Source organism: Camelus dromedarius, unplaced genomic scaffold, assembly GCF_036321535.1.
Source record: "Camelus dromedarius isolate mCamDro1 unplaced genomic scaffold, mCamDro1.pat HAP1_SCAFFOLD_179, whole genome shotgun sequence".
NCBI lineage: Eukaryota > Metazoa > Chordata > Mammalia > Artiodactyla > Camelidae > Camelus > Camelus dromedarius.
In genome coordinates this window covers 4,007,708-4,034,071 of record NW_026989756.1, presented here as the reverse complement: position 1 = coordinate 4,034,071, position 26,364 = coordinate 4,007,708, and the positions used below count along the sequence as shown (strand labels likewise).

Here is a 26,364-nt window from a genome sequence, read left to right as displayed (position 1 = left end):
CTTTTTCTTTAGGGTGGTGATTTTTTTCTTTTGAGTAGAATTATTGCCCTCAAATTCTTGGTGAACTTGAGTAAAGTCATGAATTGAAGAACCTTTTTGCCTTTGTCTCTTGATAGTCTTTCATGTTCTCTTGGCAGTTTAATGCTAAATCCATGCATAATTAACTTTGATCTTGCACAGAGGATGGAGTCTGGAACTTGCACTGATAGACTGGAACTTGCACTGACAGACTGTGTGAGGATTTTTTTTTTTAATTTCAATTTTTTAATTTGATATTTCCAAATATATAAAACATCAAGTTTCTTACACCAGTTATCTCAAATGAGACCATACAAAGCAATTTTAAAGTGTATACAACAATCATTTCCGCCTTCAGTTTTGCTACTTTATACAACTATGGGATAGACAGAAAATTGAATGGCATGTGCCTAGTTGGAAAATTTCACCTGTTTACAAAAAAAAAAAAAAAAGGAAGAAATTAAGAAAACTCAAAATCAAACATGTAGGATACTTGCTACTTTGTGTCTGCAAGTCAATTTACAAACTTTTTTTTTTAATTTAGTAGGCACTTGGGACTGAAAATTTTAGCTGCCCAGTTTTATCCAACTACCCAACAGAAAGCAGCACAAATGAAAGTCCCAACACTCTGTAAACTTTGAGGGACTGAGAGAGTAGACACTATATTTTATCTGTAGTAGATTCAATTGTTGAGCCTACAAATGTAGGCTTTTTTCTCTTAACAGAAATAAATATCCTCAGGGCCTTTCCTCTAGCTTCAGTGGGCTGAGTTCAAGAATAGTGAAGAACCCCTCATGTGAAATTTAAAGTGTGACAACTCTGAAGTATTCTGATGCATTATACAAAATTTTGCTAGTTGCATAGACCAAAGACAGATGTTTTGCTAAATGGCACTGAAGAAAATCCTGACCCAAGTGGCACTACTTGGTCCAAATGTTACTGACCAAAGAAAATGATACAACAATATTTATAGGCTCACCTTTAAGAAATGGTTGACATTAATACTGTACATATTTTACACATCAAATACATAGTCCAAGAGTTTATAAAAGAAATTCATGCATTACTACCTTTAAGAATATCTATGTACAGCATACCCAGGCCCCCCAGTAATTGTGACATTTCAGGTGGACACAGTGTTATGTACAAAAACAATCAATTTATCTTCTGTGTTAAGTATATAATTTAAAGAAACTTCAGAGATTACTGAGGAAAAACTTAGTCCACTGAAGATTGATAACAAGTGTCAGTCTGTGGGATTTTTAAGTATTTCCTTTAAAAAAAAAAAAACACCCAGAAAACATAACCTCTGTACAAAGAAAAATATAAAAATTCTGGAAGATCATGTCTGATCACACTACATAATTTAGAATGAAATGTCAGTGGTTTAAAGTTTTTCTGTCTTATTCCTTTGGCAGCCTTAATTTGTGAACTAATACTCATATTTAGCTCAGCTGCTTTTATGGCACAAGAGCCCAGTTTCAAAATGGTGGCACTGATTTTCCTTATAACAGCACTATTTTCAGCAGCAATTATATTTTTAAAGGTTAACAATTTGTACAACAAATGTCTAACTATGCTTCTTCCTACTTTATTCTCAACAGTTATGATCTTTACAAAAAGCTAATATCTACATAGACAACCACCTTTTACTTGCCCCATCTCATCTCTGACTTGGTTGAGGAAGTACAGGCATTTCAGATTAGGTATTTATGTGTTTTGGATGGGATTCTTGGATTTATGTGAATATAAAAATAAGACAAAATAATTCTTTGGTACATTCCAGTGTCCCAGTAATTAGTTACATGATAAATAGTACCTACCTGCTGACCACCTATAAAAGATGAGACATTCTGAGGCACCCTAAAAACCTAGGTCTGTAACAGGTGAACAAGAAGGCCATTTTACTCAATTCTGATGCAGTCACCACTGACTGCTATTTAAGGTGTTTACTGGCAACCAGCAAGTTTAACTGAAGAGATGTCACTAAATTTAAACTGAAAATATATATTTAAAAGCAGCAATTTACATTGAGGGAAATATGGTTCTTGTGTGTTCTGTGTAAAGAGAGATTATGAATAAAGGGAATTGGCAACTGAGCACCCTAATTCAATTCCATGAATACAGGTTCCATGATAAGATATCTACTACATGCATTTTGCTTACAGTAACTGCCTAAAACTCACCAGCTATATAGAGTTAAACTCTGTATTAAAGGACTATTGAGTTACAGGGGAATTGGCCATATCAGGTAGCTAGTGACATAGTACCAGTTGTGAAAATTGAGATAAATGAGTTGACAAATGGATTCATTGAATATGTTAATATTGTGAATGAGAAGACAATTCACCAGGATAATATACTCACATGTATGTTGATCTGACAAAAACCACAGACTGACATCAAATGGATAAAAAAATACTGGGGAAAAAGTGAAAATGCCAACCAAAATAACAAGGTGGGTGGGCTGGGTGGGAGAGCACATTTAAGGCATCTAAAAAAAAAAATTCCACATGGCTTTGGCTTATTAAAATATTTTACACTATCTTTTTTCTTTTTAAAGAAGATTTGAAAGCACCTACAAATCAAGCAGAGTGTTAAAAAAATCCCGCATGGCAAATTCAGTTTGTAAGCGTCATTCAGATATTTGTCAAGGAAAATAAAGAAGCCTCTGCCCATGAGATTGCACATGGTGGAAGAGGTCCTTCCAACCCTGTCTATCTTATGCTGGATGGCAGCCCAGAGGTTCGCTGTGCAGCAGCTACAAACAAGGTGTTACTCTCTGGAAGGGAAGGGACTGTGGAATTTCCACTGGTTGGCGAGCAACCCAGCTTTAATTTTTCCAGATACTCTGCATGTACAGGCTTATGACACTGGAGAACTTTGATGGCATCCTTTACTTGGAACCACTCTGTCTTCCTTCCTGTATTAACAGAATCTTCCCAGTCTTCTAATATTTCAGTGACAGTAAGGACATAGACATATGCCCTGTGCTTTCTGTCTTGGTTCTCAAATATGCCCAGGAGTCTGCCTGACTTTCCTTTGACTCCAACCTCTTGGTAAGCCTCCCTCACGGCAGCACCGGCAGGCTCCTCCTGGGGCTCCAGTCCTCCTCCTGGGCCAGTCCACTGGTCCGGGACCGAAGCCTGCCCACCTGCAGCACCTCGTCCTCCTGTTCGCTCCGGAAGCACAGGGACCCCGCCCGCTTCTTGAAGCCCTCGCGGTCCTAGGTCCGCGGCCTAGGGGGGCTTGGACCTCATCGCAGAGGCGGGCTCTCGCTGCCGCGGCCCCTGCGGAGGCCGCCACCCCGCCGGGGCGCGGGGGCGAGGGCGAGTCGGGGCGCAGGGCGGAGCGGCCGGCCAGTCCCGTAGCCGGCGGCCGCTCCGACGCGGGGCGGGACGCGAGCGCTGGTCCCTGCAGCCCGGGCGCCGCGGAGGGAGCGCGGCCTCCGCCCGGGCGTCTGTGGCTTTCCCCGGAGCCCGCCGCCCGCTCGCCCCGGTTCCCGCCGCTGCCGCCGCCGCCCAGGGCGGAGCGGGGGGCGAGGCGAGGGCAGACGGCTGCAGGGGCTCCCGCCGGCCCGGCAGCAGCGCCGCAGCTGCGCGAGGCGTTTGGTGTCGGCTGCGGGCCGTCCCGTCAGGGCCCTCTGACGTGCTGCGTGTGCACAGGTGGCTGCGCGGTGCCCGTCAGTGCGCCGCCCGTGGCGGGGTCTGTGTTCGGGGACGGGTGTGTTTGTGGCTGCAGTTGCCGCAGTTCGTCCCGGCCCTCCAGACCTCCCCAGCCCCACTCTCGGCCTCGTGGTCCTGGCATGCTCGCTGCTTCTGCCCCGGATGCTTCCTCTGGGCTCCGCCCCCAGCACGTCCACGTCACGCCTGCTGCCTTAGTCCTGCAGAAATCCTGCGCTTTGGATTTGTGCCACCTTCTGTAAGTTGAAAGCTTCTGGACCAAGTGCGGCAGTGAGATGGAGTCAGAAGAGGAGGTGAGCAAAGTGATTTCTGTCCTGTACCTCTTTTTTTTTTCCTACCTTTTCAAGCTATTATTTCAAGATGCCTTTCTGAGGGCAAGGTTTAAAATTCACTCCCTTAGCTTTGCTGTTATTCTTCATTTCTAATAAATTGGGAACTACAAATACTCTACTTTTAAAAATGGTTGTATATGTTTACTCATTTATTTTGGAATAAATTTCATGAAGATGAGTTTATGGGAAAGCAAAGTGTGACCAGGGGTTAGGAATTTAAGTGGAAAATTGAATCTTCATGAAGCTTTCCACATTTCATTAGATGTTAAATTCTACAGTGAAGTTTCATATGATTATTAACTATAAGTATATTCCTAAATATCGTGGTTAAACTTTTATTAAAATAATATATCATAAAGCCATTAATATTTTTACATAATACAGTTGTTTGATTATTGAATTTTTCTTGTGAGATATTAGTCAGCAACCTCAGTTTTTTCTTTTAGTGATTTTGTAACAAGAATAAAAATATATTTTAAATCTGTGTGACACAGTTTTATTAAAATGACTTGAGAGTGTATGAGCATTTTTCAGTTTATTTTCTTCTTTCACATTATATTTTTAATTTTGTGTCCTTCTACATTGTATTCTAAAATTTGGAACAGATTGATATGTGCTTTTCACTTCACTATCATGAGGGATGTTTTTTCAAATGAAACTGAAAAATTTAGTAATTCATCTTTTGTCAGTATTAAAAGCAGACCAGCTAGGCTCCTTTGTGCCTCACTAAAAATAATACCAGAACATAAGAAAGGTTTCTGTATTACTTTATGTGCTCTGTGATAGCGTCTTTTCTGTGAACACTCTCAATTCCAAATAAGACCCTGACATTGAAAATTTACTTGTACATACACAGGGGTTATATTATGCTTCCTTGACCCTTGAAATGAGTATGGATGCAGACAGAAATCTTTGCGTTGTTCTCCCTAAGGTATTGCCATCAGAGAGTCAGCAAAAGTGGTTGACCAAGCCCAAAGGAGGGTGCTGAGGGGAGTTGATGACCTGGACTTTTTCATAGGGGATGAAGCCATAGATAAACCCACGTATGCCACAAAGGTAATCTCCCCACCGGGATTTGCTTCTGTAAGTGTATCACCAAGAACAGAGAGTAGGATGAATCATGCAAAATGGTAGATTTCATAGCAATTGTACTTGTGAGCTGTGTATTTTATTCTTGTGTTGGAAAAGAGGTTTTGTTGTTGTTGGTTTTGAATGGGGTATTTTTCAAAATTGAAGTATAGTTGATTTACAGTGTTGTGTTAGTTGAACAAGGTATTTTTCATGTGGGGAATCAAGTGAATTTAAGAAACCCCAGAATGCAGGATTGACTCTGGGAATGCTGGGCTTCATGTGAGAGCAAGGTCTGCTTCTGTGGAAAATTGCAGGTTGACTCACTGACCTGTCAGATGTAGAAGAGCTGTAGACTGATTAATTAAAAAGAAGCACTAAAATTGTTTAACTAGGTATTTGTTCTAAAAGCCTCCAAACTCCAAATGGAATGGTATGGCGGATTAGCTGTACTTTTGCATCTATTACTCCACTGTTAAGATGATACTTTGTACTTAGAGATGTGAAGTAGAATATAAATGATAATATAACTTAATATTTCTGGTAAAGTGCCTGTTATTTCTTTACATAAATTAACATTCACCCAGTGCAAAGGGCCTGTTTTCTCTAATAACTCAGTCTCTTCTGGGCCAGTGTTTTTAAAACTGTTGCTCTTACTGACATGGACTGAAGCTTGACATAGTTTGATTTCTCTTGCTTTAGTGGCCAATAAGACATGGAATAATTGAAGACTGAGATCTAATGGAGAGGTTCATGGAACAAGTTATTTTTAATTTTCCCTGAGCTGAACCTGAGGGCCATCACTTTTTGATGGTGAGTAACTGGGACTGAGAGAAGAGCCCTGTGGATTCTTGGTTGCTTAGATTTTAAACCCAGGATATTCTTCCCTGGGGAGTTTTTAATTCCCACTAAAGCTCTTTGTATGAGTTGGAGTGCTTTTGGGGCAAATAACAGAAGGCTCAACCAAAATGTCCAAAACCAAAGAGGGCTTATTATCCCACAAAACAGGATGCCAGTGTCAGGCCACTCAGGACTGGTTACTTGAGCAGCTCAGAGATGGAGGTGAGAACCCAGCCTAATTCACCTGTTTGGCCTCTTGTGCTGGTTCCCCTCAGGCCCCAGGGTGGCTGCCCTAGTTCCTGTACTGACTTTTGGTGTATTTACTTTCAGAGTTTTAGAATTAAGACTCTCATCCTCAGAAACCTTCCTAGCAGATTTGCCCTGTCTGTCCGTGCCCAGTGTGGGCCCTAGAGGGGAACAAAATTACTTTGGTACATTTTGATGAGTCAAGATTCTCTCCTGTTGCTGGTGAGGGGACCACATCTCATCACCTGGCCCCAAGAGGTAAGTACCTAAACCGGCCTCCAGCAGCAAGGAATGAGGAGGGAGGAATGGGTTTGGGTAGGAAACCACCTGTGTAGTTAGGTGTCCTCCTGAAATAACTGGTTGGCTCTGACCTTTTCTTCTTACAGCAGAGGGAGCTGAGTCAAGGTGCTGTTTTGCCAAGGTTAAATCTCACACTAACACTGAGCTGAGTTACAGGCCCTGATATTGTGGATGTAATTGATCTTGTTCAGATGAAATAAAACAATACATAGAAATGAAGAGAAGTGTCTCTTGGTTGTGGAGCCTGTTTTCATTGTTTTATGTTCTTTTTAAGTTAAAATTAATTACATGTATAAAACACTTACTTTAAGGAGAGCAATTGCATGTAACATAAGCTGCACATTAAAACCTACATAATTTAGCTTTGCATTTTTTCCATGCTAGTGCATTGTCAAATGGTCCCTGATCCAATTATATAATTCTTCCTAATGTTAAATATGGAATATTCTTTAGAATTATCTGGCTTAAAATATGTTAAGTACAAGGCTGTTATGGTAGTTAGTGGAATCTATATATTTTGTGTCTATTAAATCAAGTCCTTGAAAGTGCTCTAAGCTTTTTCCTGGCTGTATCTTTACTACTAGGAATTGCCACGTCCAAGTAATGTGTTTTACAGGCCACTGTGTATTTTCTCTCCTGTGTATCTACGATGGTTTATGCAAAATACATGGAGCCAGGAAACTGACAGTATGTCTGAGTGGCTTTGTCTTTACAGCCAAAACAAATTACAGACTCCCACCTGCCATGCTTGGCATGTTCCCTTCTCTCATACGTCACATAACTACCTGTTGATAGGACTCCAGGCATGGGCCTGGGGCCCAGCTTCCTCTCCCTGCCTGCCCCATCCCGCTCTGCTCAGAGGGAGTCTGAGTCTTAGGCCCGTGGAGCAAATGCAATCACCAGGACACAGCCCACAGGAAATTTTTCCTACCAGGAATTTTTCTGCTCTAGCTGGCATATACACCGCAGTACAATAAAACCAATTGCTGGGAACGAACTGGTGGTGTTTGGTATGAATATGGAAAAGCTTAAGTCCTTTGCCAAAAATGAGTATCTGAAGAGAATTTTCAAAAATAATTGTTTATTACATTAAACATAAGAAAATATTGTGTTACATTTATTGTACTTTGAAGTTAGGAGGTGTGTTTGCTGCATGATGTGACAGAGGAAGTTATGAGAAGGGTGGTTTTATCTCAGGCTTATGTCCTTCCTCATCAGTTAATGGGATAATTGAAGGGGAGTGAAGCAGGTACAGGGATTTGTGGCCATGTCCAGAAATTCATTGAAGACATTTACTGAACCACTACATCAGCTAATGGCTTCTTGGTGTAAATGAGTCTAAAAGTTTTAAATTAAAGTTCCCTCAGTAGCCTATGAAATTGTCCCTTCTGACTGCCATGACAGACATCTGCACATCCATGGTGGGAATGAGCTCAGTAGGGCTCATGTTTTTCAAGAAGTTTCAGAGACTCAACTCATGTTGGTCACGTGGACTAAACAGATAGCAAATGGGAACCACACTCTTTTCTCTAATACTGAATTGCCCAGAGTTCAAGACAGAATCATATATTCTAAAGAACTGCAGTGCTCTTGAAGGGAAATTGAATTGTAACTGTAGAGGAGATTTGCAAACCTTTCTGAATATGAATCAGGGGAGGAAGAGCAAGCAGCAGTGCTGCCCAAGGATGCTGGGAACCAGGAGCTCTGCCATCCACCTGAGAGCAGGAAAGATGCGTGTCCCAGCTCAGGGATGGAGGATCATCCTTCCTTCATCCTTTTGTTCCAATCAAGTCCTCAGTAGCCTGTGTGCTGCCCACCCACATTGGCAAGGGCAGGTCTCCTTACTCAGTCTGCTGCATGCTAAGCTCTTCCAGAGACACCCTCTCAGACACACCCCAGAAAGAATGGTTTACCAGCTCTCGGGGTACCCCTTAGCCCAGTCAAGCTGACACATAATAATCACCATGACATGTGGCTTGTCCTGGCTTACCGCAGTAACTCCCTTCCTGGTTCATGAGGGTGGCTCAGACCTGCTCTGTCCTGTACACTAGCATTGGCCGGTGTGGAGCTGGACATCCTTGGCGCTGCTGAGTCTGTTACTGCTGGCCCGTGTTCTTCCCATTTTCAGTATATTGTCATCTCCACTCCTACTTGCCCTTCCTTGAGGATTTATGTTTTTAAAAATGTTTCTTTACTGCAGTTATGGAGAGGTTTGGGACTGGAGCAATATTAGTTGCATGTGTTCAGCTTGCTTTCTTTATCCAGAAATATGGATTGATTTTTATAGTACTGACTAATTATTCATTTTTGAATTAATACTTGATGATATTTTACCATTATTATGAATAAAATGCTTATGTAACTTGCATTCATGTGAAGTTTTAATCATATACTTCAGTATTTAAAAAATAAGAAAAACTTGATATCTCCAATTTAGATCTCGTTATATATAAATAATGGTTTTTGGAAGGTTTTATTTAAATTAGTCCTCTAAAGGAACAATTACTGGTGGTAAACATAGGAGAAAAGGAGGATTGAGGAAAACATAGATTTATGATTATGGTTCTGAGAACCCAGAAGAATGTGTCTTTAATAATGCTGAATTTGATTCAGGAGCCAGGAGAACCTAATTTTATTGTAAACTTTCTCTTAATGGAAGTGTATAGATTTTAATGTTAGTTCTTCACAGATGGTGAATTGTTTGGCAGCAAGTACTAAAGTGTAAAAATCAGTGATTTAAGCAAGTTAAAGGTTTTATTTTTCTTAAAGTCATTTGTAGCAGGGAGGGCAGTGCTGGTATGTCAGGTTTCTGGTGTCATTAGGGATCTGTGTGCTCTAGTATATTTAGCATATGGCTTCCATTCTAAGATTGCCTTAGATCACAAGTTAGCTGCTGCAGCTCCAGTCATCACCTCCATATTCCAGGAAAGAAGGAGTTAAGAGCAGAAGTGGGCCTACTACATGAGTCTACCTTCAACCTTGTAAGGAGCTTTCCCAGAAGACACATCCAATAACTTTTGCTTCTTATTGGCCAGAACTTACTTAGCCATCCCTGTACACCAGGAAGTCTGGGAAATGCTGTTTTCTGGGCCTGTGATTGATCAGTGGTCTGTCATTAAGGCAGAAGGCAGAATAGATACTGGGTAGGGAAATTGCAGTGCCTGCCATAATGATGTGACTACAGGTATGAAGACTGGCAGATCAAGAATTCAGCTGTCTTCACAACTGTGGTTGGATATGGAAAGTGTTTTCCACGTTACAGAGCCAACAGGCTAGGGAAAAGCCACACCAGGATGTGCTGTGGCTTCTGCCCTGGGGTGAAGTCTTTCTTCTGTTAGCTTCTCTGCCTGTGGAGAAATAAACCAGGAAGTTGTATTGGGAGTTTCTGTGGCCTTCGCACACAGGCTGTAACTCAGGGTTTCACAACTCTTGTAATGAATTTTTTTTTCTTATTATAGAACTATAAGTGCGATTTAGAAAATTTGGAAGATTCTTGTGGGGCTTTTCACACTCCTATCCCATTATCATAAATATTAACATTTAGTATAGCTATACTTAATCTTTTCACTCATGTTTTTATATGATTTTGCATTCAATATTGTGTCCTCCATCCCTCTCCCCCATTTTCTTGCACGGTTTTCATAATCCTCGCTTTAATGGTCATGCAATCATGTATCCAGTGGTTGTTTCCTGTCTGTTTAGCAGGCCCACTATTTTTAGATGTTTACTTTTGTTTCCAGTTTCTTGGTTTTGTAAGACATAACATAAATTAATATTTGCACATTTTTTTCTATATTTAGAGCATTTTTATATTAAGAATATAAAAATTATATATATATATATAATTTGGAGGTCCAGATGTGTTAATAATTTTGAATCTCTGGTATACCATTTCACACTGAAATCTTCAATGTACAAGAAGCCACATTATTTGAACTCAGGATTGATTAATATCATTTTTGATTATTTGACTTTTTAATTTGCAGTTTGAATACCTTTGATCTTAAACAGTTTTTCATGTATTTATTAGTTATATTTTCTCCTTTGTGAATTGCCTATTCATGTCCTGGGTTTTGTACATATCAGTGTTTTATTGCTTTTATTGTTGCTATGATTTCTTTGAACTTTATTCTACTTAAATTTTTCTTTTGTGATAAAATGCACATACCATAAAATTTATCATTTTAACCATTTCTGAATGTACAGTTTGGTGAGTTGCGTACATTGACATTGTTGTGAAACCATCACCACCATCCATCTCAGGAACTTCTTCATCTTCCAAACTGAAACTCTGTCCACATTAAAGAATAACTCTCTTTCCCCCTCTCCCAGCCCTAGCCCCCACCATCCCCCCTCTGTCTCTATGACTGTAACTATTCTGGGTCCTCATATAAGTGGAATCATCCAGTATTAGTCCTTTCATGACTGGCTTATTTCACTTGGTATAAGGTCTTCAGGGTTCAGCCACATTGTAGCATGTGTCAGAATTTCCTTCCTTTTTAAGGGCTGAATAATATTCTGTTGTATGTATGGCCACAATCTGTTTATGGTGTGAACTCTTTCATATAACAGATAAGAATTTTTTGTCATAAGCAGATACTTTTTCTCACTTGATTTTTTGTAGGTTATGTTTTTGAACATCTATAATTGTAAATTTTTATGTAAGTAAACCTACTTTCCTTTGATGTTTATATATATTTTTCATTCATCTGGGATTTATTTGGAACATCACTTGACACTGAAATTAAACCCAGGAAGAATCCAGAGCCAGGGTTAATCTACTTCTTGTTGGAATGCCTTCTATAGGCTCACATTTTTTTTTAAACCAGGCAGGAAGGAAACATTGCATGACTATGCTCCCACTTTGCATACCTTTCTAGCCTTCCTCTCTTCATCCTATTCCCCCCTCTAATCAGTTTAAATGTTATGTTTATAAAATTAACTTATTAAGGTGCTTGGATTCCTCTTCAAGGTAAGAGAAGACTCTAGGTCTCTGGAGTTAATACATTCAATTTCTTCTGGCCTGAGATATATTCTTGATATTACAGTTGATTGTTGATATATTCAGCACTTGCTAAAGGCCCAGCCCTCTCCCCACCAAGCATTTGCATGAATTAACTCACTTATTTAATCCCACAGACAATTGTGGGGTAGGTAGTTATTAGGCCTGTTTTTCAGGTTGGATAGGAGGTGCCATAAGGAGATATATTGTAACCTAAATATTGGAAACCACAGCTATTCTTCATGTGCTTTAAATGAAAGAAAACTAAAAAAAAAAAAAAATCTGATATAGTAATCACTAACACAGTTCTAAATGTGTACTGGGAACATTAAGGTATTAACTAATTTGATCTCAGCCCCTTGAGGTAGGCACATTAAAATAAGTAATGTGTTGTTGAATAACGTTTAGATCATTTACTTACAATCTGCTTTTGATGACTTTATTATTTCTTGTCTATGTCTTAAGATTGCTTTCTCTCTCCCATTCAGGGAGTGTATTGATTCTAATCAGAGTAATTAAAACTTACTTGGGGCATGATATTTGAGCTTTGTATCAGACAGGAGTATAAACTAAAGCCCCCAGCTAGTTGATAGCCAGATTTGATTATTTGCTTGAAGAGTTAGCATACACACAGCACAGAATTCAAAAGGTGCAGTACGATTTCCAGTGCAAGAGTGTCTCTTTCCCACTTCTGTGTTGCCTTCCAGATCCCCTTCCTGGAGGAAACCAACTTTACTGGTGCTTAACCAGCAATAATTATGTGCAGGCACATGGATTATACATAAACTTGATTCATAAAATGGTAACAAAATTGATATACTATGGTACATTTTGATTTTTACTTTAAAAATTTTAGAAATTATAATTTGAAATATATGAAATTTACCCACTTAACACAGTTTTAAATGTATCATTTGGTAACGTTACCTACATTGATATTGTGATGTAACAGAACTCTAGAACTTTTCCATCTTGCAAGATCAAAACTTTGTGCCCATAAACAGCTCCTCATTTCTCTCCCTCATACACCTTGCTTTTTTAAAAAAATGTTGTAGATACAGAAGTATATTTAAGAATGTGTATGTATGGAGAGGCCTCTTTTCATGTAGCAAATTTATAGTAGATATTGTTTCATATCTGCAGACACACTGCCCATCCTTTTTAATTGCTGCAAAGTGTTACATTTTATGGATGTGACCTAATCTGTGTAATCAGTTCCTTGTTATGTGCAGTTATGTTTTTCTGATCTTGGAAGCTGTGACAACTGTGCACCTCTCTGAGGCACCTTGTTTTAGATGTCCCTTGGCTTGACAATGGAATTTGATTTTGTCTCATAGTCTTTGTTCAGAGACTTTCTCTTCAGTAGGTGAGTTTTTCACTGGTACATGCTGATGATTTTAGTGATAATAATGCACTTTCACTGAGTACGTTCCCCATGAGCACTTTGTTTAGACTCCTGTGAAGTCAGTGCTAATTATGCATGGAGAGAGGAAATCACTTTCCAAACTTGGTAAAATCGAAGGTGGGGTGTAGCTGGGCTGATTGGAGTTGGAGCTCTCCCGTTGCCCGTGCTGAAATGGCCTGGGCTGTGTGGCAGGTGTGTGTGGTCACAGCTGCTTTTCTGGTGCTGTGCTTTCTGGTTTTAGTGTGTTTTATTTATGTATGGATATTTTAAAACTCAGGCTTGGCTTTCTCTTTGGTTTCTATTGGGTGCATATTCGTTCTGATAATTGGTAAAACATATTTTAACATAACTGTACTTTTGTATAAGATATTTACCTGTATTTGTTTAGGGATGATTATTTCCTACTGTGCTTAGTGACCACGTTGGTACATGGCCACATTTCTTACCTCCTCCTCCTTTCTTCTATCACCTGCTTTTGATTGTTTATGTTAGTGAACTTACTCTGATATTTATGTTTGTGACTTTATGTTTACTGGTGTCTCTGCTGCTCTACCAAGAAAACAATATCTTTTGATTCCATGACACAAGGGCATCAGTGTCTTTATATTTTCCTCCTTTCCATCTGTGCCTGTCAACTTGATACTACTCCTGTTGTTTTAATTTATAATATTTACATTCTCTTCTATAGCTATAGATTCTCCCAGAAAAGAAAAGCATTTATCCCTATATCTTAAATGGACTACTTGCTCACTGTAAGTCTTTGGCTGTACTTTATGCATTCTTATTATTTGGCTAAAGCTTATTGTCTGATGATTAATTCATGAAGGGTTCATAGAAACCAAATTCTCTCAAGTTGTTGTATGTTTAAATATATTTTGTTTTTGCAACAGACTTGATTGGCAGTGTGGCCAGATATAGAATTCTGGGGTCATATTTTCCTGCCAGAAAAGTCTGTAAATGTGGCCCTGTGTGTCCCAGTGTCCTGCATGCAGCTGTGCCAATGGCCAAGACAGGCTGCCCTTTTCCTGCTTTAAGAGTATGTTGCTCTGCTCAATAAGCCTAAAAAAACACCATAGGCTGAGTGGCTTCAACAACAGACAGTTGTTTTCTCACAGCTCTGGGGGCTTTAGGTCTGAGATCAAGGTGCCATCATGGTTGGTTTATGATCAGATCTCTCTTCCTGGCTTGCAAATGGCCTCCTTCTCACCAGGTCCTTGTGTGGCTCTTCCTCTGTGTGTGAGTGAGAGAGAGCTCCCTGATCCCTCTGCCTTATCCTGCAGAGATGTTAGTGCTGTCCTGTGACCTCACTGATCCTGGATTACCCCTCTAGGGGCTTCATCTCCAAACACAGTCAACTGAGGGTTGCAGCTTCAGCATAAGAGTTTTGGGACACACAGCTCAGTATATAACAAAGGGTAATGTGGATTTTTATTTATTTATTTTTTTGCCAAAAGGCCTAGATATTTTTTCCTTTCTTTGTTTTTTTTTTTCTCCTTTTCTCTCTCTTTTTTTCCCTAGCTTAAATATGTGATGTAAATCCATATTTATTAACATGGAAAAATGTTCAACATATTGCTGAATGACAAAAAGCAGTTTTATTTATTTTTATCTTTCTGTAATCCTGTTAATTTCCTCCTATTAGATAATAGTTATTATTTTAAATAGACATTTTTAAAAACTCGGATATCTATGTCATGATATTCATCTGCTTTATTTTTATATTTTTCTGGGTACATGTTTTTTATCTGCCATTTGTTTTTTCCTATTTTCTCTCTCCCTTCTCTTCTTCTTTGAGTGTTTTTATATGGTGTTTGGCTAGTCTCTTTGTGTTCTTTCCTCATCTTTGAGTGAGGGGATCTCTTTCTGAACTGGCTGTGTGTCGGGTTTAGGCTGGGTGGTGGGCAGTGTCTGGGTGAAGCAGCTTCTGTCCCAGGCTTGTCTTTCTCACAGCTGATGGTGGAGGTGTAACTTCTCACCTTGCTGCCTGTGCTCTGAGTGGAGCGACCTGGGGAGCGAGGCTCCTGCAGCTGTGCTGCTCAGACTGCTCTGACTCCAAGCAAGGGCTCTCTGCTTTTGCTCTTCTCTGGAGAACTGGATATTGCCTGGTATCTGAAGTCACTGGTGTTCTCTTTCCATGTCCTCACTCATCTGGTCTCAGTGGGGCTGTTATTGCCCTTGGCAGCTCAGTGCATGTCTCTTCAGATTCACGGTGTTTGGGTGTTCTGTTATCCGAGGTGGAGTTTCCTTTTCTGTAGCTTGTTCTTGTTTTGGGGTGGATTAGTAAGAGCAGAAGTGTTTAGAGAGGCTTTACTCTCTCAAAGATTTTAAACCTCACAGCCAAAATATGTTTAATCAATCACTCTGGGTGTACTCTGTCTGCCAAATTAAGGAGTTGTACAGCATCTTAATGAACATGCTTTTAGATTAACATTTTGCTGTTCTGATGTAATTACATGAAATTTGGGTGAACACTAAATATAGTGAATATTTCCTTACAGACAGAACCTCCTCTGAATACACCAGAAAATAAAGAATATCTTGCAGAAATTATGTTCAAATTATTTAATGTACCGGGACTCTACATTGCAGTTCAGGTAAGGACAAGTGACTTTCATGATTCCCAAGTGACCTTAGTTGTCTAATGTGGAAGAAATGGTGATTCTAGAGGCCTCTGTAAGATTGTGTGATGTGGTTTCCTTTCCCATGCACTCAAGTGCACATGAACTCATCCCATTCAGGTCTGAGCTCAAACACTGTACAGAGCAATTTCTGTGATTTATGTTTTTACTGCTGGTGTAGAGTTTGTCCAGCTTTTGTCTGTTTACATTCATTAAAATCTAAGGTATCCTCAGGAAGACAAGATCAAGATGTAGGTGTGGTTCTTTGGCTATTTTTACTTCTGATCATAAAAAAGAAAATATACTATAGAATCTGTTAAAACAAAACAAAATGAAACAAAATAAATGTCTTTCAAGGGTTTCCCTTTGTGGATCTGAGCTCCTGTGGTTCCATGAGTTTACAGAACTTCCCCTGAAGCTGCTTGTTCTTCGTGGGGGGGTTTGTTGTTTTTAGGTGTAATGTATCTGCCTCTATATAAGGGAATTGACTGAAATTTGGGGGAATAAATGATAAAATTGTTTTCCAAAATGCTTCCTGCATATTCTATTCCCTTACTTGTAGGAAAAAAGAGGAGGAGTTGCATAGATGTTTAACTTGGAAGATTCCACATGCTGTGTCCTCTGTGTGGTGATTCTCAGTAGACAGTGATGTCCTAAAGGCTCTGAAAATGCCTACATTAGGAAACTCTGTTTATTCCACCACTTCCAAATTTAACCAGAAATATTCCCCCACCCCTAAACTGTTTCTGTTCCATGGAGTAGGAGACACTTCAGGAAACACTGGCCCAGTGGTTCTCAAAGTGATCTATGCAGCAAGGTCTCCTCAAAAGTGTTTTTTTCAAAATACACATTCTCAGAATTTATATCAGACCACGGGTTTCCAGCCTCAAAATTTTGGATCGGGCAGTCCTCAGGGGAGGGGAGGGTACTGAGCTGTGTGTTGGATGTCTAGCAGCATCTCTGGTCTTGACCCACCAGGGGAAGCACCACCACCAGCCTCCCCTCCCTCAAGTGTGACAGCGAGAAATGGCACCAGGTATTGCCAGGTGCTCCTTGGGGCAAAATTGCCCCTGGTTGAGAACCACTATCCTGGTTCTGCCAGATGAGAATTTCTGGGTGCCAGGCCCAGTATTTTGTCTTTCTAAAGTCCCCACAAGTAGTCTTATTGCAATCCATCTGTGGACCCACACTGGGAACCAGTGGATTAGAAATTAAAGCCTCCTGATTCCACAATAAATTTCCTTTCTCTCTGGCTTTTCTTTGCAAAGCTTTGATTTATCTTACTGAGAAGTTGACTCCTCCAGATTAAGTGCACAGAATTTACATGTTAGTTGTCCACTTTGGAATTTGGATTTGGGAGGAAGATGGAAGGTAGGGAAGGGAAAGGTCATTCAGACTCAGTAAGAAAGAAAGGGCTTATTGCTCCAACCTGAAGATAGGCTTGTGGAACACTTGAGAAAGTCCCCATGCTGATGGTCTCTGTGGTATTTGTGAAGGCAGTGCTGGCCTTAGCTGTGTAGTGGACATCATGACAAGTTGGTGAACACACATTAACAGGAATCATCATTGACAGCAGGGATGGGGTCACTCACACTATCCCAATGGTCAGCAGGGCACCGAGTTCTGCTCTGTCTGTGGGCCTAACCTGATTTGAGGTGAAGGAAGCAGTGAAAGGAAAAACCCTTCTGTTAATTAAAGCACCACTTTTGAAGACATACCTGTACTTAGCAAAGGTAACAAGAGCCTTTAAACACAGTTGTGTGAGAAAGTGGAAGATGCCTAGTGTCTGTGGCACTGGCAGTTGGAAATTTGCAGTAGCAGATTTGTGCAGTCTGGTGTCAGCAGTCGTCTGATGTCCCGGGGCTCTGCTTGGCCCCGGTGTCACTTTGCCAGGAGGGCTTTCCTGACTTTCATTCTGAACTGTAATCTGGATATCAGTGGGTGCGGCACATGAACATTTGGAGGATGATTTTGTGTTCTGTGACAATCCTCTGGAGAGGATTTGTTTCTTGCTTTTTAAAAATTTTTTAAGAGCCAAGAAGGAGAGATTGTTCACCTTGACTTGTAGGATGCTCTGCAATGTCACTTTTTGGTTTTAATTTTCAAAATATAACAGAAGTGATTTCTAATTCAGGCTTCAAGAGACTATATATATATAGTACCAAATATATATATATATATATATATATATATATATATTTGGTACAATGGACTAGTTAAATGAATTATTTAAAGTTTTTTTTTTTAATAAATTGAAGCTATCTGGAAGGGGTTACATTGGGAATTCAGACCTGCCTTTCCTTCTCCACGTCCCTTCTTGGAGGCAACCCCTGATACTAATGTTTGTTATTTTGTGTATTACAAGTATCTTTTGTGCAAATATAGGTTTGTGTGTTTATGTGCTAAGCTCCTTTTAAAAATGCAATAAATGAATCACTATGCTATACACTGGAAACTAACAGAATTTTGTAAATCAACTAAGACAAATTTAAAAAATGCAAACTAGTTTTCTTTTAAAAAACAATTCATTTATTTCATTTAAAAATAGTCACTGTTTTATTTCAGGACGTTGCAGAGATGATGTACTAATATGCTGGTGCTTTAATACCTCAAAGTTCAGAAATCACTGCAGGGGGAGGCTGATGTGTCTACAGTCAGGAGGAAAAATCCAAATCTTTCCCCTCTGTCATTGCACCCTGCCAGTGTCCCCTTTGCCCGGGGGTGAGGAGAGGCAGGAGGCCTGCAGAGCATGCTCTGTGCTCGCAGCCCCTTCATCCAGTCTCGGAACACTGCCCCCTCCTGGGTGTGAGGTGTTTAGGTGCCACTTGCTGTGTGGCCCTGCCTGGCTCCTCTCTGAGGTCACATCCTCAGAGGTCAGTGCAGGCCAAGGTCAGGGCCTGTGCCTGTGGGTCTGCTTCCTGGCCTCCCCTGTGCATCTGAAACAAGTTTCACACTACGTGCAGGCCCACAGAGAAAGTTGTTGTTCAAATTTTTCTCTGTTTCTTAATGCAGTTTTTTCCCCCTATTTATAAAAATTACATTTACTGTACAAAATTTAGGTAAAATGGAGAAATGTAAAGAAGAAAATAGAATGACCCTCAAACCTGCCCAGAGGACTGTGCCACACTTTTTTGGTATAGTCTACTGAGCTCTTTTTCTTAGACAAACAACACACATTTTAAGCACAGTTGGGATACCCTCCATCTGATTTCATGTTCTAATTGTACAATGTGCTCCTGAGGTTGTATTTTGCATATTGACTTATCCCTGATGTATCTTTATGGTTAAATACTCTGTGGAAAGATATTTAGTAACTACCTGACAGCCCATCATGTGGGTGTAGCACAACTCACTTACTTGTTTTCCTACCATTGGCTGTGGTTTGTTTTAATATATTTAATTTGTGATGAAGCTGATACTCAAAATGGGTTGAATTAATTTTAGAAAATGTTATATGTAATATATTGAGTATAGAAATTGTGAATAGTTTCTGTTTGTGAGAGCTACTGTTCTTATGATTTTTTTATTTTAATAATGTGTACATATCTTTTATCTTGATCTTAAATATTTTACAATTGGCTTGGGCTCCTGAGAAAGGCTACACACTCTCTCACTTCTAGAAGTTGGGCACCTCAGAAGACATAAGAGGAATTCAGTCACCTGTTCTTGCAACTTCAGTGGTAACTGTGCTTATAGATAGTGGAACTGATCCATCTGTCAGATGGATGAGGATTTGCTCCAGCCTTCTGTCTCCATGAGTGTGTGACAAGCAGCCAGTGCCATCAGGGAGCTCAGAGTGCCTCCTCTACCTGGTGCAGGTGGGGACATTGTCCACTCTGCACAGCTACTCCCACCAGCATGAGCTGGACCTTCCCAGCCTGTGGCCTGCATGTTGAGTGGCACCCCAGGGGGCTGGTGAGGACCTGGGACCACACAGCAGCTCCTGTCCCTCTCCTGCTGGTGATGGCTGACAGCCTGGTCACTGGTCCGGGAGGGCAGCTGGGTGAGCGGATCCAAACTCCCCCCAGCATGGATCTCACATAGCATAGGGTTGAGGGGAACCTGCCAGACTATTCCTTCCTACCAAGTGCAGCTCTTACTAGAGTGAGCAGATCGGTTATTGAGTCTTAAATGCATGCCTAAACCATGCTGTGTACTTGACCCGCTCCCTGTCACTGGGTCTCTTCTGTGCACCCACTCACCGCATATGATGGGTGAAGATGCCAAGGCTGAAACATATGTGTTAACAGATGTGGCCATGGTTACTCTGCCCACAGATGTGGAACCAGGATCTGAGTCCTGGTTGTCACACTCTAAGTCCTGCATGCTAACCAGGTGGTTGACATTTAAATGCAAGCCAATTTGTAGTTGGTTTAAAAATTAATAGTTAAACAGCAAAAAAAAAAAAAGTGACAATGAATATATATATGTTCATGTATAACTGAAAAATTGTGCTCTACACTGGAATTTGACAAAACATTGTAAAATGCCTATAACTCAATAAAAATGTTTATAAAATTAATAGTTAAAACTTTTTCCTTTTTGTTAGAGGAACAATAAAATGACCCATTGTTCGGACAGACAGCAGCATTTTGGAAATTAACTGCCTTCTGTGGTTTTCTCTTCACATTCCTAATGGAAAGGCCACTTTGTTTGCTTACAGAGCATCTCAGGTTCTCCTAATGGAATTGCATGCATGGTCATTTTATTCCCCCTCCCCCAGTCCTGAGCTTTGCACAGAGTGGAGATTCAGTAAATGCTTGCATTGCCAGGGCAGGTGGGGGCAGGAGTCTAACTTACAGTCCAGGGAGGGCTTTCCTCCTGGAGTTACTCACATGGTGTTTTGCCTCTCTGTCTCCCCAGGTGGAAGGTTAGGTAATTGGAAGCTGCATCAAACACATCCCTATTGCAGGTAGAGATATGTATTTCATTCAACAGCTGCCAAGTGAGAGGGAGGTGGGATTCCCTCCTGAGCAACCACTGGAGACCACAAAGGCCATTAAGGTAAAAACAGATGGGAAATGGGCCAGTTTGGTGGTGAGAGAGAAATAGTGTTTGCACACTTCCCCTTGTGGCCACCACCCCTGCTCCCACTGTGCCTTCCCTCCCCTCCCCATGAATGTGGGTCTCCATCTGTTTACCACTTGAATTAAGGGGCTGAAAACTTAGCCTCTTCTCTGAACATGGATGCTTGTGGAGTTCTCCAGCTGTAAATGAGAGCAGCTTGTTAACTGGTATTGAGCATCCTGCCTAGTACGATGTCATTTAATTGGAGCCTGATTAGACAGAACCTTCAATTAGCCAATGTGTCTTACACCTCTCCCTCCAGGCTTCATTTCCTGAGTAAGGAGCAGACAGCAGCAGCAGTGACTGTGAGGAATCCTGTGCAGTCAGCCAGAATTCAAACTCATTTCCAGCTCTTGCTGTGTGTGGTTCTGTACCCTGAGAATTACCATTCAGAGTGATGCTGTTCTAGGGTGAATCATTGAACAGAGTCCACCTGTGTTTTCTAGACTCCGTTACCATGCTGGAGGAGTTACAGGAAGCTCTAAAATTAAATCAGTAAGATTCAGAGGAAAATGGCTCATTGGTCCTTATTTAAAATGCCCACTTGACTGATCCATCGGTTTGGTCTTTGTGTCACTCTGTAGGTAGCAGTTGACAGACCCCTTTCAAAGCAATTTTCTCTTCAGGTTGCAAAATCAGGACAAATTACTGTTTTGTTTTTGTTTTGTTTTAGTCAAATTGAAGAGATTCTTAGTAATACAAGGATAATTATTATATAAAGAGCAAAGATTTTGTTTTTGGAGAAAAATTTAAGCATGGAAGTGACATGTGACCTTGAACACACAGTTTCTGAGCTGCAGGGGAGTTTAAGGGAGGTTAGCCTCCCCCCTTCCCTCCCACTTTTGCACCCAGTAACAAGCTGGTTGAAGGAAAGCTAGTGCCTGGGGGGAGTCCCACATTTTGCATGACACTCTTGGTGGACGGAGAGGTATTTTTAGGACAGGGTGCACAGGTGCGAGTCAGGGCCCATGTGAGTAGGGTGGCTGGGTGCCCGGGTGTACCCAGGACTAGAGTTTCCAGGGATGGGTCACTTCACAGCTTGGGTGTGTGGTCCTGGGCAGCCCATGGGAGTCAATCCTTTTCCCCTGGGGGAAGGTTTACAGAAGTAGCATAAGACTTTCTTTTTATGTTAAAATATTTCCTAGAACTTCCCCTAGTCCTTTCCTTGTGTTTCTTCAAGGAAATAAATTTGGATAGTTGACCCAAATTCCCTCACCTCCCCATTCCTGTTACCAATATGTCTCACAGCCTCTGGCTCCTGACTGTCGGGGTGGCCATGCAGGTGAGAAGGGCCCTGAGTATGCTGACTGTGACAGAGGCTGCTCTCCTAGTCCTCGTCGTGGGCTTTACCTTCCTCACTGGCTCTCTGGGGTCCATCTCTGACCCTGAACCAGGTTTGGCCCATTTGGGCAGTGACAATGTATCACTCAGCCATGAAGGTAGGCAGTGGAAGAGCTCCTTGTGTTCCCTGCAGGTCAGCCACCCCATCCCTGCTGTCAGTTAGTTCTTGCCCCACTTCCCTCTGTGGGAGTGGGTCAGAGTTACCCTGTGTCTTGTTGCCCCTGTGGGCAGGAGTGGGCCTGTGGATGCGTGGATTCTGTTGGTGGGGACAGTGGTGGTCCAGGACTTGGGGCTGACACACTGCACACCATCAACACTGTGGAGGCACTTCCTGCCTTCAGTTAAGCCTCTGAGTTGCTGAGAGACATTGACCTGGTGTCTTAGGACAACTTACTGTTTCTGCCCTCAGCCTGGTAGATTTGAAGTTGTATGGGGTGACCCACTCACTCAGTTATCAGTGAGCACAGGGGTGTGTAGCAAGTCTGGCCCATCAGTCTTACAGTTGTGCAGAGTATACCAAGGATGGTATTAGGTTTCATTTCAGGGATTCTAAGAAATTTTGAACTTAGTATCATGAAAATGCCTTCAGAGGTCCTCCTGAGCACCAGCTTTGGGCCTGACAAAGTGCAGGCATTGAACAATGCCCACCTGGCCCACAGGAAGCTGACTTTCAGAATCCGGTACCCAGGGGCCAACTGCTGTTCTTGTGAGGTTAGCTCTAAGGACAGATGATCAACCCAGAGACCCCCAGTCAGGCATCACCAGCTGAGGAAACACTTTGCACAGCACAGGCTGGGGCTGGCACTGAGCGGGTTCTCATGCCCCAATGTGTGGCAGCTCCATCCTGTCAAAGTCGGGCTTTCCTTTGGTTCATGGTCCCAGCACCTTATAAAGTGCTCTGCCATTTACTTATTTATCACTGTCACTTGTTACTCTGACTCTCAGCCAGTGTATGGGCCAGTGGGCAGGGGTCTGTGTGTGTTTTATTCACTTGTGCATCCCACGTGCCTAGGCACTCACTAACTCTCTGTCATGGAGCCACTGAGTGTGCTGTGTCAGACCGCAGAGCAGGTTAACCACCTGCCAATCGGATGTGGTGACCACAGGGCCAGATCTTCTGCCTTCAGATCTGGGTTGGGCTGCGATGCGGGTCTACTTGTCCCAGTGGGTGGCAGCGAGTGCCTGGGCAGGTGCCACGTGGGGGCATACAAGGAGTAAGAATAGAGGAGATGGAGACTAGGGACTTGATAGGCACCGTCAGACATCATCTCAGATAGTAGGCAGCAACATGTGACACAGTGAGGCTGGGGCTAATAGCAGAGCTGGAAAGAAAGCAGAGTACGTGGCCAGAGCATAGCTGTTAGACATCACTGAGCCCAGTAAGTGTCCCTTGGAGCTGTGGCATTGGGCAGGACTGATGTCGGGGGTTTGTGGTGCTGGAGTTACTGGGTGTTTGCCGGAGGGCAGACTGGGTGGCCGCTAATGCCTGGTGACATCTCTGTGTGTGTGTCTGCAGGAGAAGTACTGTCACATTTGCCCCAATATAGTCAAGAAGTTTGCCAAGTATGACGTGGATCAGCTGAAGTGGATCAAACAGCAAACAGGGAACAATGCCATAAGCCAGAAGAAATTCATTATCGATGTTTTCTAGGAAAGTTTCCCAGGCCCTGAAATTTTCTTTCACCCAGAGGTAAGACATTTGCTTTCTGAGTGTGCAGAGAATGACGTGTGTGGAGCAATGCTGTCACCTCGTGTGTGCAAGAGTGGCTCCCCGTTGGGCTCCCAAGTGAGGTGGCCACCTTTCAGGGAGGACCTTGGGAGTGTAGGCTGCAGCTTCAGTGGCTGCTCTGGCTCCTGCATGGTCCATGCACTTGACTGGGTGTTTCATCATGCTCCTCTTTGGGTCTGGCTATCTGTTAAACAGTTAATGGTTGGTTAAACCAAGAGTGGTTAGGAAGAAGCTTTAAGAGCAATAGAAGAGAATGGATTTGAAATTCATCTCCTACTGATATGAAAACTAGTTAATCTCGAGGATTGATTGTAATTTGCCTCTGTATAAGAGTACGATAGCGTACATATAACCTTCCCATCACACATGACGATCCATCCCCAGTCCAACATTTAACCCAGTGCAGCTGGTCCTGCTGTGTTCCCTGCTGCAAGTTAGATAAAGCTTCTGTCTGAGGACAGCCTTGGAAAGAAGAATTAAAGATATCATCAGTTTAGCAAGTAGTCACAAAGAATTATTACTGCGTTTGTAAAAGCAGTAACTAAGAGGCAATATTTTAAGGTTTAAGTAAAATGGACTTTATTTGTATTTTGGTATATTTTTCTGCCTCATTCAGTTTACATTTAATAGGTAAATACAAACCACTGCCTGTTCTTCGATGTGTATGACTGTTCAGGTAAATGGCACACAATGTATGTCTGACAGTACCTGATATCACGGCACTCATTCGCTCGTGATAGTCTTCAGTTAAAATAGACATAAACCAGCAAAGTCCAGTGAACAGCTGCATGGCGCCTTCTTCTTCCCTCGAGCACATTGACACTTTTCATGATTTTTAAAGCATTTTTAAGAATTTTGTAATTGAATTACTTATACTTTAGCTTATTTCACTTATGTAATTGAATGTAAGATTTTTTAGTTAATAACATGGTTATTACCATATTGATTGTTTCACCTAGAAGCCACCACCATTCCCCATTCCCAGTCTTCTAGCTCAGATTTACAGTGTGAGTCACTGACTAGGTTTTTTCTTATATCCTGGCTAACTTTTTCATGACATTAGTGTCTATACATCACATGCTCATTATCTACAATATTTTTCATTACATGCCACATACACTGCGCACTTGCTTTTTACAATCTCATATAAAGTTTGAGTCACTGTGTATTCTAAAGCAGGACTGGTCTGTCTTTGTTACTGTTTGATTTCTTTTCCCTCTCTAAACCCACACATTTCATCTCTTGAAGGGACATGTCACCATCACTCCATGCACAGAGTCACTTGGATTAATTTGACACATTCATTCCAATGTGATGGTTTAAAAGGCATAGTGAATTCTGTATTTGTTAAAGTTACATTTTAAAAAAGTTTGTTGAGAAAAATGTGTATTGTTTCTTTTATATCTGTACAAAATTCTGTTCACCAACCTGGATTTTATGCAATCCATCTCAGATGTTGTTGACAAAGTAACACAGAACTGTCCCATTGATGTCCACCATCTGCTATATAAGGTATAAGCTGCTTGGGTAACATGCTTGGATTTCATTCTGAAATTAAAGGCCCAGCATTCTGAGAATAATAGACCCTTACCATCAGTCTGCAGATAGTCCTATTTGACTTCTGTTTTATAGGATTTGTTAAGGGTCTGATTCCTGGTAAAATATTTTTCTTGGAGTGAGGGTGACTTAAATGCTTGGCAATATAACTCAGTTAGCCAGAAGTATTTGATTTAAATATTCTAGTATCTCTTATTCTTATCTGCCCAGCTGTATTTTTAAATTGGACAATTTTAACCCTCCATGTTGACTGAAAGATCAAGGGGGTCCTTCCCCTCTTGCTTTCTGTGAGTTTGCTGGTCTTGCTTCATGAGTATTTAGATTAGTGCCAGATGTGTTGTTGTCAGAGAGAAGGAGGAATCTGAAATGAACAATCAGAAAATGCTCATGTAATGTTTCTCCAAAATTCTTTGAGTGCAGGGAATTTTGAAACTTGAAAGGAGAAAAAGGCAGTTCATGTAACTGTAGGATGAAGGAAGCGTTGCTGAAAGCCAGAGGGGAGGGGCAGAAAGTGGCAGTCAGCTGGCCCTGCTTCCCTGCCTGCTCACCTCTGTCTGCACATCCTGCTCTTCCCCCAAGACCACGTCTCCCCTTCACAGATGCAGGGGCCTGCACCTTAGGGGGGAGAGGACCAGGCTCAGTAGGGAGGGCTTAATACAGTTTATTTCATCTGGACAGTAGAATACTATTCAGCCTTTAAAAAGAATGAGGTAAAGCAATGTAAATTCAAATGAAAAGATGTCTACAGTATATATTGTCAAATGAAAAAGCAAGTTGTAAAATTTACACATAGTATTATTTCATTTTATTTAAAATATACTTTATGTATATATATATATATATATATATATATATATATATATATATATATATAAGAAAAGGAATTGAATGATATGTGTTAAACTCCTTAAAGGAAATAAAATATATCTGGGCAAGAGATGGATAACTCTTACTTTCTACTCTTTGTGTTTTAAAATTATTTGAAATTTTACGGTTAATAAATGTTATTTTTATTATTGGAAAATATTTTCTATATAGACAAATTTGATGGGTAAAAGCAAATAATAATTTGGTTTTTATTGGTATATAACCTTAATTAAACACATCTCACCTCCAGTAAATGTGCAAGGAAGGGAAAGCAAAGGCAGATGAGAGTAT

The 26,364-nt window shown here is 41.2% G+C and overlaps 1 long non-coding RNA gene and 1 pseudogene across 2 annotated transcripts in view; one reads left to right on the top strand and one right to left on the bottom strand.

Moving 5' to 3' along the window:
• Positions 1-1,269: 1,269 nt before the first annotated feature.
• On the bottom strand, positions 1,270-3,247 carry LOC135320548 (diphosphoinositol polyphosphate phosphohydrolase 2-like; annotated as a pseudogene).
• Positions 3,248-3,609: 362 nt separating this feature from the next.
• Positions 3,610-26,364, top strand: part of LOC135320549 (uncharacterized) — a 38,244-nt gene continuing 15,489 nt past the window's right edge. The window contains exons 1-9 of one of the 2 annotated variants that reach the window (XR_010379728.1): positions 3,610-3,994; positions 4,965-5,089; positions 5,804-5,914; positions 6,272-6,445; positions 14,175-14,309; positions 15,393-15,488; positions 18,078-19,330; positions 20,376-20,516; positions 23,437-23,610. This is a non-coding gene — a long non-coding RNA (uncharacterized LOC135320549). The remainder of the gene's footprint in view (positions 3,995-4,964; positions 5,090-5,803; positions 5,915-6,271; positions 6,446-14,174; positions 14,310-15,392; positions 15,489-18,077; positions 19,331-20,375; positions 20,517-23,436; positions 23,611-26,364) is intronic. The other variant, XR_010379727.1, reaches the window with a different exon arrangement.